The sequence below is a fragment of the Mustela putorius genome, unplaced genomic scaffold, assembly GCF_011764305.1.
Source record: "Mustela putorius furo isolate JIRA1106 unplaced genomic scaffold, ASM1176430v1.1 tig00000196_pilon_pilon_pilon, whole genome shotgun sequence".
In the NCBI taxonomy this organism is placed as follows: Eukaryota; Metazoa; Chordata; class Mammalia; order Carnivora; family Mustelidae; genus Mustela; species Mustela putorius.
In genome coordinates, this window is record NW_025421310.1 from 9,265,576 (window position 1) to 9,280,310 (window position 14,735).

Sequence of the window (14,735 nt, forward strand, 5' to 3'; positions counted from 1 at the left end):
CATGCTCATCATTGTCAATGGCTAAATAATTGTGATGGAGACACTATGGCCTGTAAAACATAAAATATTATTGTGGCCCTTTACAGAAAATGTCAGTCAATCCTTAGGTTGGATGGCTTGACCAATTGCAGAACTAGTCAATGGTAAATTTGGGTTTCCAGCCCAGGCAGTCTGGCTTCACTGTCTCAGCAATGTGATTTACTGAAAGACTTTGCTGGCCATTTCAGATATCAGCTACCACAAGGGTCAGGGATTTTTGCAACATAGACAGGAACTTGTCCCACCAAGGCCAAGCTCAATTTCATTTCCCCTTTGGCCTTACACAGGTTAGACAATGGGGACACACAGGAATCAGAGTCCTGTTGAGAATTTCCTTTTTTTTTTCACCTTAGTCACTTTGCCTGTGTCCAGTTTGCAAATCCTGGTATGTTAATCATGGGCCACTTTGTAGCAAAGAACAAAACCCACATATGCTTCAATAAAGAGGGCATATGGGAAACATGCAGGGGCATCCAAGAAGCCCAGTTTCAAGAAGAATACCAGACTTCCAAAGACCTGGAAATTTGTGTGGGAGTTACTCTCTGTGGGGTCCCATGTCTCTTATTTTCTCAGCACCTGAGCCCTTCTCCTCCATGAATAGTAGTGCCCTCTGCCATTCTCTTCACTTTAATGCCCAGGAAGACTGTGACTTCCTTTTGACTCTTGGTTACATCCCCACTTGTTACCTTTCTTCCCTTGGGAATCTTCTAACATGTGTCTTCCATGTATGACTCCAAAATAATTTTTATAAAACAGAAATCTGAACTTGCCCTACTTCTGATTAAAAATCTTCAGTGATTTCCCATTTCATCCTCATCCTCCTAACTTGGAATGCTATGTGTGAAGTTAAGGAGCTATGACAGCTATTTTGTAGCCATTAGGTGGCAATCTCCAGGAAGAAAGTCACCAAACTGGGGATGATAAAGTGGAAGGATTAAAATAAATGTGGTTCTTGATATTATTCAGACAGAACCCAACCTAGTCCTGTCCATTTCCGAAATTCTTGTAAAGTAGACCATAAAGGTGTTGGTTTTGATGTTGTTAGGTATAATTGTAAATTGTAAATGACTCACAGTTGAAAAACCGTGATTGATTCAGGGCCTTGGTGCTGCTTCCAGTTGGCGACGGCGATGAGAGAAGAATTAGGCACAAACAAGTCAGCTGCAAAAGACTGGGAGCAGGGGACAACAGTCGAAAAGGACTGCTGCCACGAGCAACTCCACAGTCTCACTTTTATTAGATAGAAAACAATAGCCAACAGAAGGATTGATGAAGGTCACACGTTAGTCATGTCTTGCAGGTCAGCAAGGCGGAGGGTAATGTTTATAGTTAACCAAGCACATTCAAAGGACTCATCTAACTAACAAAGAGCACTTCTGGGAAGAGAAAGGAGCGATCACGAAAAGGGGAAGCAGGCGGATTTCGTTCCACCCTGAGCTGACCAGGCGTTCCCAGGTGCTCGGCTTCCCTGAAGCAGGCGGCGTTCCGCCCTGGGCAGGCCGGGCGTTCCAAGGCTGCCCGACTTCGGTGAAGGGGCGGCATTCCGCCCTGAGCGAGCCGGGCATCCCCAGCTGCCCAGCTTCATGGTCGTACATCGTCCTTCTCCCCAAAGACCTGTTGTCAGTATCAGTGTTTCTTAAGGCCATATCTAAATGTGCTTGGCAACTAGTAAAATCCTCCAGGGGTTACAGTTTAAGTAACAAATTGTTCCGAGGGGCAGCAGCACTTGGGAATAATGTTTTTAGGATGACTGTCTTTACTCTTCTCAGGAGACCAGAACTTAGAATTAATTGTCTGGAGCAAAGACCACAGTCTATGGAAAATCCAGGTGGGAAATGTATCTCTAGGGGCTGGGGACCTCAACAAGGACTCATTAGAATGATGGGGTCAAGAGAGTCTTTGGAGGGAGTTATAGAGAAATGCAAGATGAAGAAATAAGAAATAAGAAATAAATATAGTTGGGACGCCTGGGTGGCTCAGTTGGTTAAGCAGCTGCCTTCGGCTCAGGTCATGATCCCAGCGTCCTGGGATCGAGTCCCACATCGGGCTCCTTGCTCGGCAGGGAGCCTGCTTCTCCCTCTGCCTCTGCCTGCCATTCTGTCTGCCTGTGCTCACTCTCTCTCCCTCTCTCTCTCTCTGATGAATAAATAAAATCTTAAAAAAAAAAAAAAAAAAAAGACTGCAAGCTGCAGTTATTTAAAAAAAAAAAAAAAAAAAAAAAAAGAAATAAATATAGTGAACGCACACTATTCCTTTAGGATGTTTTGCTGTGAAAGAGAGCCAAGAATTTATTGGAAACTAAAGAAGGATGTGGAATCAAAGAATACATTTTTTATAAGATAACATAAGAGGTTCTAGACCCTGTTGAGGTGTTGAAGGGAATGATGGAGTAGAGAGAAAATATTGTTGCTACAGGAGAAATAGGGGCAAAGTGAAGGAGGGAAGTTCTTGAGAAGGTGGGGGCAAGATTCAAAAGACAAGTGTAAGGCTAGATCTTGGGCAGGGGTATTTGCATGTTGATCATGGAGGCCAAAGCAGAGAAGAGTGACGCAGGAGCAGATAGGAGGGCTGGATTTGGTGGAGTACAAAGCAAGGGCATCAGCTGTGAATGGGCATGACAGAGGAAGTTCACAACTTAAGGAGAAAGCAAAGTAATTATATGGACCATGGGGAAATGAAGGTAATAGGGAAACAGTAGCCTTCCAGAACAGTGAGACTGGTCTCCACATGAAGAGGCTAGTGCTGGATATTTCCTGGGACCCATCAACAAGACTCAGCTCTGCCTCCTCAAAACTGCAAGCTTAAACCTTAAGAGAGTCACCTCCCCTCTCCAAGCCATAGTTTCGTCTGTCATTTCTTGATGATGATGGTTGGCCCATTCGGAGCTTGGTGGGCACAGAGGCCAGAAGAATGGGGCTGCAGCCCAGTGATGGCCCCGTAGATGTGGCTCAATAAATGGGAACCACTGTGATTTGTACTGGTTGCACGTAATGGGCTTCCTGCCCACCCTCCAACCGTGGTGGAGTAAGATTTGCAGCTGTGTACCCTCCTGTCATTGCAGAATCTTCCTTATTCATTGCTTTTCAAATGATTGCCTTAAAGATTCTTGAGGACAAACAGTCCTCAGGGTGTCTCTGTGGTTAGTTGTGGGGTGGGGGGAGTGTTGATGGAGAGGGGAAACATAAGTTACTTCTCAGACTGTAGGACATTGATGTTCCGTGGAAACATGAGCCATGTATCTAACTTGAAATGGTCTGGTAGGGGGCTCCTGGGTGGCTCAATGGGTTAAAGCCAGGGTCCCGGGATAGAGCCTGGCATGGGCTCTCTGCTCAGTGGGGAGCCTGCTTCCTCCTCTCTCTCTCTCTCTCTGCCTGCCTCTCTGACTACTTGTGATCTCTGTCAAATAAATAAATAAAATCCTTAAAAAAAACCAAAGGTTTGGTAGGCACATTAGAAAGGTAAGAAGAAACAGGTGAGGGGAACCTGGGTGGCTCAGTCAGTTAAGCATCTGCCTTCTGCTTGGGTTGTGATCGAAGGGTCCTAGGATGGAGCAGAGTCGGGCTCCCTGCTCAGAGGAGAGTCTGCTTCTCCCCCTCCCTCAGCCCCTCCTCCAACTCATGTGTGCTCATGCGTGCTTTCTCTCTCTCTTTCTCATAAATAAATAAATAAATAAATAAAATCTTTTTTTTTTTAAAAAAGAAGAAACAGGTGATGTTAATTTTTTAGAAAATATTTTACTTAATCTCCCGTAGCCAAATAATTGTCATTTCTATATGTAGTCAATCTAAAAATTATTAATGAGACATTTCACATTATTTTTTAACATTTTAAGATTTTAAATCTGTTGGGTGTTTTTGTTTGTACAGCCCATCTCAAGTAAGACTAGCCATGTTTCCAGGGCTCAGAATACAGGCGGTGGGGGAGAGGGGGTGAATTGTTACTGCTCTAGACAGCTCAGGTGCAGAGGCAGGATGGTAGAGCAGGAAGAGGAGACCTCGGCTGGAATCTGACAGCCTGAGCTGCTGAGTGACCGTAAACAATTAACTTAAATGCTCTAAGTCTCGGGTTCCTCATCTGCAAAATAACTGTAAAAACCAAACATTATTCAGTACATATGGTATGTCAACCTCTGGCTCAGGCTTTATAGTATTAACCGATTTCATTCTGTGACGACCATTCGAGGAAGGCTGCCGCAAAGTTTAGAAGGGACATAAAGCTCTTGGCAAGAGCCCGGCATGTGTTTTGCACAGCCCGTCTTGGTAAAACTCATCCCCAGCACGTATTTGGAAGGTGATTACTACTATGCTCTTCTTCATCCCCAAGAGTACTGAGCCCACACAATGGGTGGAGGAGGGCACCCCATCTATCTCGTTAGGAGAACTGTAGAGACTAGAGTGTGACTTCCTCTAGCTCAGAATCCACAACATATAATGTCTGTTATCATTCACTGATGCATTTGCCAACCTTTGAAAACCAACCAAATATTGTGCCTGACCTCTCACAATGGCAAAGGAAAGGGGGGCTCTCATGCCCCTCAAGAGAGAGGGGTGCAGGATCTGAGGTGGGAAAGTTGCATCTTGTAACTCTCAGGCAGAGAGTCATGGGAGGAAGAAAGTCTTAGCTCATGTCTGTCTGACTGTGAGTCACGGGAGCTCTCATCAATCAATCATCAACCAGATGACCATAAAACTTTTTTTCTTTTTGTTTTAAAACTTGTGGTAAGATACACATAACATGATATTTACCATTTTAAGTACATAAGTTAGTGGCATAAAGCACATTCATGTTGCACAACCATCACCCCTCCCTAGTTCCAGAACTTCCTCATCACCCCAAACAGAAACGCTGTACCCATCCAACAGTAATTCCCCATTCCCCAGCCCCTGGCAGCCTGAATCTGCTTTCTGACTGAATTTGCTGGTTCTGGACATTTCATCTACATGGAATCCTATGATATGTGACCTTTTATGTATGGCTTCTTTCTGTTTTCGAGGTTCATTCATGTTATAGCAAGTGTCAGTGCTTTGTTCCTTTTTATGGCTGAGTAATATTCCACCGTGTGGCCCACACTTTTCCTCTCCATCCATCCGTTAATGGATATTTGGCTTGTTCCCTTGCACTCTCTAGCTCCTGTGAAGAGTGCTACTATGACCATAAGTGCTCGTTTTCTTAAGATTTCTTGTTTTCTCTATATATTTTGCCTAATCTTTCCTATCGGAGGCCAAGGACCTTATCTTCTTTAGTTAAGTTATCTCACTGGCAGGCGACTTGAATGTTAGCAATTGTGGGAGCGTCTGTGAGAGTGTGATTTGTAATAAGAAATATATATATTGGATCTTCACCCCTGTTTCTGGCATAAAGCTCCCAAATCTCTTGGAATGTCCTGTGAGGAGAGTGATGAAGGTGTTTGTTGTTATGTTAATGAGGTAAATTTTGAACCACATCTAAAGATGGGGGCCAGTCACCAGAGGAGCCAACTTTCGGTACCTGCGCCTCCTCCCCCCACCCCATTTGCCACCTCCTGGGAGGGGAGAAGGGCTGGAGCTTGAGTTTAGTCACTAATGGCCAAAGATTTAATTAGTCATGGTTATCATATGAAGCTTCCATTAAAACCCCAAAGGCTAGGTTTTGGAGAGCTTACAGTTTGGGGAATCAAAACACTTCCACATGCTACCAGGCTTAGCCCCAAACTCCATGGGGACAGAAACTCCTTTGACTGGGACGTCACCCTCTGTTTCACTTCATCTGGCTGTTGATTCATATCCTTTAATATCTTTGGTAATAAGCTGGTAATCTAGTGAGTAAACAGGTTTCCTTAGCTTTGTGAACTATTCTAGCAAGCTAATCGAACCCAACAAGGGGGTTGTGGGAACCTGATTTATAATCTATCGGTCAGAAGCAGGTGACAATTTGGATTTGCAACTGGCATCAGAAGTGGTGGGGCAGGGGGCAATCCTGTGGGACTGAGCCCCCAACCTGTGGGGTCTAACTCTAACTCAGGGCCGTGTTGGAATTGTGTTAAACTGTAGGCACCCAACTGGTGTCAAAGAATTGCTTGGTGGTGTGGGGAGAACTCTCACATGTTGAAATGAGGTTCAGAATCAACCACTCCTCGCTTTCCTCTTCCTTGACCCGTTCTTTGTCAAGGCAGACATGCATCCAGGCCCGGTAAATCTCCGGTGGAGGAACTAGGTTATAGACTTAATTTCATTTTAATCCATTCAAATCTAAGTAGCTCCATTTGGCTGGAGGCCATAAGTTTGGCTCTGTAGCCAGTATGACTGAGGGTCCCTCTCCCCCTCTCCCCACCACACCGTGAGCTCATCAAGGCTGTTCTGAGTCCCATTTGCCTCTGTGTTCTGTCCACAGAGCCTGGCATGTACAGCCCCCAGGGAATATGGAGGAATGAGTAACCACATGCTCTCCTGTTTGCCTTTGTGTTCCCAAATTTCTCTCTGCTTTTGACGACTGTAATTGTGAGAGAGCTGCTGGTGGTTTCTGATAGCCTTTCAAACCTCAGGGAGACCTGTAGGTCCCCAGCCCAGATCACAGATCAGCCCTCAGGAACAAGGGCCAGCAGATGGCAGGAGTGTGGAGGTAAAGGGCCGAGATATTTAGGTTCCCAGGAGGCTCTGGCTCAGCCACAAATAAGGCCAACACAGGCATCACATCCTTGACTGTTTGGCAATCAGGAGAGACTCTGGTTCCTATCACTCAAGCAGGCCTGATCCACTTCTGCTTCTGTTCCCTCAGCTCCGTGCCTTTAGAAATCATGGAAGATTGAGCAATTTTGCCTCATCAGAAGATAGATCTGTGAAGGGTAGAGAACAGAGAATCTCAGCTCTAGGGCAACTAAGGGAGCACTGGGGACCCAGATTCCCGGCACTGAGGACTTCATGGCTTTGAGCCTTCGCCTTCCCACTTGTACAGTGGGTGTGTGAACAAGCCCTGTGTAGAGGATTGTCTGCACAAGGAAGAGGGACAGAGAATATTCACAACAAAGTGCTCCTCTGCAGGAATGAGAATGAGCCATGGACAGCAACGTGCGCACTGCAGTTGAGTCTCACAGGCATCCTGTTGAGCAAAAGAAGCCAGGAAAACAAGGCGCCGGGATGGCTCAGTTGGCTGAATGTCCGACTCCTGATTTCGGCTCAGGTGATGGTCTTGGAGTCTTGCGGTTGTGGGATCGAGCCCTGCGTCAGGCTCTGTGCATGCAGCAGGGAGTCTGCTTGAGATTTTCCCTCTCTCTCCCTGCCCCTACTCCCATTCATGCATATTCATATTCATTCTCTCTCTCTCTCTCTCTCTCTCTCTCTCTCTCGCCTTCACTAACTAAATAAAACCCTGAAGAAGCCGCTGCCACCAAGCATAAAAGAGGATGCACGTTCTGAAATTTTAGAACAGGGGTCGATTAGACTGGGTCTATTAGACTCAGGACAGTGCCTCTCGTGTGTGTGTGTGTGTGTGTGTGTGTGTGTGTGTGTGTAGGACATGGTGGGGAAGGACAGGCACTCGGTCAGGGCAAGGGGATGGTGAGAAGTTCTACTTGATCTTGTAACCATTTGTTGATGGTACATTAATGTAAGTGTAATGTTCTGTACATATATTATACTTTGGTAAAAATTTCACAGAGAAAAAGAAAGGGCAGAAAGAAAAAAGGAGGGAGGTAGAGGGGATAGAGGGGTGCAGGGACAGAGAGAAGAGAAAGGGAGCACTTTCCTGGCACAGGAGAGGTAAAGGATGGGTTTCGGAGTTTTCTGCAGCCGCAGAGTGGACGTGGGTAAGTGCACACAGAGCTCCAAGAAGAGAGTGAAAATCGCGCCCTACCCTTCCCCACCCTGCCTTACCTTATCCACACAGAAGGGCCCTGGGAGAAGCACCAGCACCACACGCAGAAACACCTGGGTTCCAGGCACACCTGTCAGTGACCCGAAGCAACTGGATAGGTCCCGAGGCAGAGATCACCACGGACATACACCCACTCTGGGCACATTATTTCCATGGGCTACAGATGGCCTCGGGCCCCCAAGTCTCAGAGTAGGCAGGGACGGTGATTCCCGGACTCTGACATGGTGGAGACCCCCAATTTCCAGGAGGGCTTCCCTGCCCCCTGTAAGTGTGTGGGAGCAACACCAGGGATATGTTGACGTGGCTTGTACCCTCTCACAAAGAGACAGTTGTTAAAATTTCAGGAATTGTAGGAGCCATTATTAGAAATCAGTCATATAAAACTAAATCACATCTTAAAAAGATAGTAAATTCTTAAAATCCACCACCTCCTAATTTCTTTGCTATATTTGATGAGCAAATCAAGTTCCAACATACTTCTTTGTTTCATGTCTGTTTTTCATTAACATAAACAAAAATGCCACCCAACGTTCTCGTCAGACCCACACTTGCTCGTCAGTGACACAAGCTAGGTTTTTGCTGGATTAGATGTTAGTCAAATAGTCATTTGTATTGTGATATTACTGTTGGCGACAGAAGTATAAAAATTGGTGCTGGCTTTTGCAAGAAACAGCAAATCTCCTGAGACTACAGTTGTACGGAATTTACAACAAAGTATCGTGGATTGTATCATTATTTATCATGTATCATGTATGTATCGTGCTATCTGTACTTTATAATCAGTAAATCTTTTATGTAAACAGAAGTCTTTATAGACGGGAAACCTTTTTTTTTGGAGCTGATTGTTAACATTTAACAGCACTACGATTCAGTATGGGACCTATTCAAATCCCAATGTTGCCGCTACCTGTGTGACCTTAGACGGGTCACTTACCTTTTTGAACCTCAGCTTTCTCTTCTCTAACACCGGATCTGTAGTAACCGTCTGAAGGAGATCTCTGGTTAGAGCTAGTAAATGTGAAGTAGGTGGCCCAGGAGGCATAGGTCATGGCCACCATCAATCCATCAACATTTTGGCTATTTCCACCTGATGGAGACTGGCCTGCTCTCCCTCTGCTTCCTCCCGTCCTCTGAGATCCAGACCACAGTGACACATCCCTTGCCCTCAGACCCGCTCCCTGGGCCCTCCTCAGTCCTTCTCCAGGGCACTCGCTTTGGCAATTCAGCAGATCAGGGGATCATTTCGCAGACTCTGTTTTAAATCCTTCCACCATGGTTTTCAACCCTTACAAACTAACCACCATCTGGGACATTTGTTCAAGTCATTTCCGGGGCCCTGAGCTCCTGGAGTCAGAATATATGGGAGTGGGGCCCACTGCTGTGTATCTCTAGCCACTGCACGCGGGCGGCTGGGCTGCCGTGGTGCCCACAAACCCACGGCAGGATCCTTGGATGCCGGATACCAAGAGTCGGTGGCAGTCATGTGAACTGGGGCACCTACCTTCCTTCCTTCCTTGAGCGCCAATTTTGGCATTCAGAAAAGAGAACTCCTCACACTCATCAGAGGCACAAGGGCCAGGATGAGAGCGGGTCGGAAACCCACAGCCCAGGTGCTGGCAGGAGACAGCACAGGCAGGCTGCGTACCTTCCTTTCCCCATCTCCCAGCATTGTGGTCGGAGCCCCGGGTGGCTGCGGCACTGACCACAGAGGGGGCTCCCGGCATCTGCTCCTCAGACTTCCTCCATCCGGAGCCCAAAGGGCACCCCTTTGTGACACACTGTCTGTACTACACACTGTCCACTCCCCAAATTCTGACACACGCCTCGAAATAGCCTGCAGTGGGCAGGTCTTTCCACTCTGCTCTGGAGCTGAAGAAGCTGGGTCCCAGGGATCGGCTCTGTGGCCAACACAGTGCCGTCCACGCACAGCAGTGTGGCCACAGGCTCTCGTTGTCTGTGGGCGGAAGGGGGCACTCGGCCCAGGTAGGACATGACTTGCCGAAGGCCACCAGCCTTGGAACCCAGGAGGAGCTGGCTCCAGGCCATGCGCCCCTCCCAGACCCTGCCGAGCTGAGTCCCCATAGCTGAGGTGGCCAGGGTCCCTGTTGCCGCCTGAATCATTCATGGAGACCCTCCGTGCCGCTGGCTTGGGAATAGCTAACATGTTTCTCACATAGCAGTGTGCCAGGGGGACACTCCCTCTCCCTGAATCTGCAAGGCTACCCTGTGAGAGACAACTTGAGATACTCCCATTTCACAGATGAGGAAAGAGAGGCTCAGAGGAAGGAAATGGCTCCTTGGCAAGAACACACAAGTAACCGCTTCCTCCTTGGGGGCCCCAGACTGTCCCTCCAAGTCCACATCCTCGCATCTGCCTTCTGACTCAGACAGTTGTGTTCCTCCCGTGGAAACTCATCAGGGGCTGGATCAGGGGCTGGCCTGTGTTGGAAGCGGACTCACAGTGGTTCACAGTGGACCGCTTTCGGAAGGAAGTGATAGAGGCTCGGAGCCAAAGCCATGTGAGTGGGAGTAACTTGGATCTCTTTCTGTTGGAGCTCAGAAGAGAGTCCAGCCCCAGGCCTCCTCTTCAGCAGCCAGGAGTGCAGATTCCTCCCTCAGACCAGGGGTCCAGGTCCCCATCCCATCCTCCCTCAGACCCAGGAGTCCAGACCCCAACCCCTCCTCCCTCAGACCCAGAGCTCCAGACCACCAGCCGCCTCCTCCATCAGATCCAGGAACCAGGACCCCATCCTCTCCTCTCTCAGACCCAGGAGTGCAGGCCCCCCCATCTCTCCTCCCGCAGACCGAGAGATCCAGCCCCCAGCCATTCCTCCCTTAGTGACCTTCTTTTTTTTTTTAATTTATTTTTATTATTATTTTTTAAAGACTTTTATTTATTTATTTGATAGACAGAGAGAGATCACAAGTAGGCAGAGAGGCAGGCAGAGAGAGAGAGAGAGGGAAGCAGGCTCCCCGCTGAGCAGAGAGCCCCATGTGGGGCTCGATCCCAGGACCCCGAGATCATGACCCGAGCCGAAGGCAGCGGCTTAAGCCACTGAGCCACCCGGGCGCCCCCCTTAGTGACCTTCTTTTCTGGTTCTGCTGCCTCCTTGCTGCGTCACTCTGGCTAAGAAACTGTTCTTCTCAGGCCCCCCTCTCTGAAAAAAGGAGACCCTTCTCTTGTTTTCCTGGGAGAGGACAGAACTCCCAGAAAAAGAAGTCTCCTTTTCTTCTTCCAGTCCCTCTTTGTGGCTCTTTCTGTTTCTGTTTCCTCCAGGGAAATGGACAGGAGCAGTGGAGGAAACTAGGATGAGGCGTCCCAAGCTGCAGGGACAGGGTTAAGGGACGACAGGGCCCCCGAAGGCCCCACAACTTCCTCCTAGAGGCTGAAGGTGGACATGCAGTCGCTGCTGCCTCCCTCTCTCCCTCCCCTCCAGGGTTTCTGCAGAATCTTGGAGGCCTCGGTGTTTCCCAGAATGCAGGCTTGTGGGGGAAAGGCCCCCTGGGCTGCCGCTGTCCCGGCCTCATCCAAGGCTTCTGAGTTCCTGGAAGTCTACAGGCAGTCTGCTTCCAGATTTGGGTCTTTGCTGACCCTGGGGTGCCTTGCCTAGGGTCCCACCTCCCTGGGAGCTTCTACTGTCCACTCAGGGATTGCCCCCCCTCCCCCCGCCAGCAGCTGGGTAGGGGTGGGGGGATCCCAGCACTGGGCTCTCTTCCAGCCACTTTGCCTTCCTCTCCCCTCCCTGTTCCTTCTACTTCTCTCCTTTTCCTCCTCTTCTTTGTCTTTCCTCTCTCTACCTCCCTTTCTGTCTTCCATCAGGATCTCACTCATTCATCTGACACATACTTATTGAACACCTACTGTACCTACTGTACCAGGCACAGGTCCAGATCCCAGTGGAGCGGAGTCATGACCAAAACAGGCAAAGCCCACCCTGTATGGATGGAGCTTGTGTTCTAACAAGGGAGGTGCACATTATACGAGAAAGGCAATAAACGGGCAACTTACACTTTGTGCAGGAAGGTGGAAACTGCTCTGACAAATGGGAAAGAGCTGAGGGAGGTAGAGGGGAACAGGAGTGGGGGGGCGGGCTTCCAGATTAGGGTGGCGGGGTAAGCCAGCCTCCCTCTTTCCTTCTTCCTCCTTCATTTCCTTCTTTCAATCCTCCTCTCTCTCCATCCTTCCACTCTCCCTCTCCGTTTCTCTCCCTTCCTTCTCCCTCCCTCCTCTCTCTCTCCCTATCTACACTCTTCCAAAGCACTTCCTTCCCACCCAGGACACGCTGCAGATTCCCACCCAGACACATTTGCCTGGACTCAAGTATTTAACAAATCACCACAAGTTCCTCGCCTTACTTCTCTGGGGCCCTTGCTCTCTCTAGTTCCGCAGGAGACAATCACTGAGAAGTGTACCTGCCTTGAAATGAGGCAAATGTAGGCAGAAGGAGCTCAGATGAAAGGCTCAGTGAGTGGCCTCTCAGTCTCCTTGCTCCTTGGGTTTCGCAGGGAGCTCTGCTCAACCTCGCGCTGCTCTCCCCTCTTCCTCCAGCTCCACAGCTACTGCCTGCGTCCCAGCTCAGACTGGCTCAGAGAAGACCCTGATCTAACCCCACTCAGACACCCCTGCCTGTTGTAAGTCCTGTCTCTCCATCCAGTTTGTCCCTCACAGGCACCCAGAGCCGCACCCCCCATCCCAGTCTGCTCCCAGCCCTCCAGCAACCCCACCCCCAGACCAATTCCCAGCCCCTGAATCTGCCAATCAAAACCCTGCATGCAGCAAACCCAGCTATGCACCCAACCACCAACCCCGTGCTTTGCCCTCTGTGCTCTACAACATCAAACCACCTGTATTTTGCGGACTGACCAGCACATTTCTTGCTTTGCATGCCCTTCCTACTCCACTTTCTGACCACCAGCCCCACCCCCACCCTTACCTTGGCTAACTCCTCATTAGTCAGGACTCGCCTCTCCTGGACATGACCTCCTCCAGGAAGCCCACCCTGGTTCTCCAGCTGGGTTGGTGCATCCTCGCACTGGTCTTTGATCCTCTGTTTATACAGCTGTCTCCTTCGCAAGATGGGCATCTCCACAAGGGCAGGGCCCGGGTCTGAGTCATCTCTGCATGCCTGGCATCAGCCAGCCAAGATCCTGGCCCCACCAGCTGTGCAGGAGATATCCCCACAATGCACAGATGTTCTTTTCCCCTGCCTTTTCTCCATTCCTGCCTTATTATCTCCCCAATCTTCACTCTTGCCCTGGTTTTCTGGAAACCAAACCCCGTGGTTTTCTGATGATGATGGAAGTCTTGGGAGGGCCACCGTGTACCCAGGGCAGGGAACAGAGATCAGCCTCCACAGGAGTGGTGTGTTAGAGATGGCCATTAGTTGGGGGAGCAGGGGGTGATCCTGCCAGTACCTCTTGCCTCCTGTGGGAGTGAGTGCCTGGTTTCGTCTGTCCTTGTCTTGACTACTGCCAGCCTTGGTCATCTCTCCCTGCAAGGAATTCTGGGCAACTGGACATGTGAATTTGAGGGAAGAGGGGGCTGGGAGCTTGGACTTCTGGGAGGGAGGAAGGGGCTGGGGGTCTGGACTCCTGGGTCTGAGGGAAGAGGGAGCTGAGGCCAGGACTCCTGGATGCTGGAAGTGGAAACCACTGACTGGGGTTTAAAGTCCTGGTCCCTCCTGCTTCATCGACACTCTGGTTTTAGAAACATCTGGTTTTATACAGCTGCTCCACCCGGGGAGGGTGCGGTGGGGGCTGGGCAGCCAAATGCCCGCCTTCTGAGTGGAGCCTGGACTGCCCCCACCCCCACTCTGGGGTAGAGGAATCTCCCTCCCCTCCGGTTCTGGGCTCAGCTCCCACTGGGGGATCTATCATCCTGACACAGCCAGACACCAGGCGGCCAGGCTCCTGGCAACAGCGTCAGAGACGCGCCCCACCCTGGTGAGGTGGGCGGGGTGCCTTTCACTTGGGCCCTGAACTGGCCTTCTCCCCTGGCCAGGCTCAGGCCAGGCCCAAGCTAGTGATGGGCCCACACACCCTGACTCCCTGGGGAAACCCAGGGAGTGAGGACTTGGTGCCCTGCAGGGGAAAGCTCCAGGAGAGTCTAGACGAGATGGAGCAGCGGGAGGGAGAAAGGAGGACTTCGAGACAGAAAACACAGTCAGAGAGAAGCAGGGAATGAGAGAAAGAGAGAGAGAGAGATTGAGTCAGAAAAACACATACGGGGCGCCTGGGTGGCTCAGTGGGTTAAAGCCTCTACCTTCGGCTCAGCAGGGAGCCTGCTTTTCCCTCTCTCTCTGCCTGCCTCTCTGCCTACTTGTGATCTCTCTCTGTCAAATAAATAAATAAAAATAATCTTAAAAAAAAAAAAAAAGACTCTGCCTTCTGCTCAGGTCATGATCTCAGGGTCCTGGGATGGAGCTCCCTTCCCCCAGTTGGGCTCTCTGCTCAGCAGGGAGCCTGCTCCCCCCACCCCTGCCCACTTGTGATCTCTGTCAAATAAATAAATAAAATCTTAAAAAAAAAAAAAAAAAGAAAAACACATACAGATGGAGCCTCAGAAGAAGATACACAGAGACTGAGGGAGACAGAGACAGAGACAAAGAGAAACAGCCACTGAAAGGAACAGGGACAAACAAAGAAACCAAAATAGGGAGATGGCAAGAAAAGATATAAATATGGATATTCAGAGAGAAACACAGAAGACAGACAAACACAAAGAAAATGAAGGCAGAGACACAGGAGAGTGAGAAAGGAAGAGAGAGAGAGACCTACAGAGTAGGAAAGTTGGGGAGACCGAGAGTCAGAAATGAAGAGACAGACAGAAACCCAGAGGGAAGGAGACA

General features: G+C 49.5%; 1 long non-coding RNA gene across 1 annotated transcript; it reads right to left on the reverse strand.

Moving 5' to 3' along the window:
* Nucleotides 1-4,930: 4,930 nt before the first annotated feature.
* Nucleotides 4,931-13,272, reverse strand: LOC123391274. Its single transcript, XR_006605906.1, has 3 exons — nucleotides 12,822-13,272; nucleotides 7,887-7,957; nucleotides 4,931-6,850 (listed from the first exon to the last, which is right to left on the reverse strand). It is a non-coding gene; the product is annotated as an uncharacterized LOC123391274 (long non-coding RNA).
* Between the last annotated feature and the right edge of the window lie 1,463 nt (nucleotides 13,273-14,735).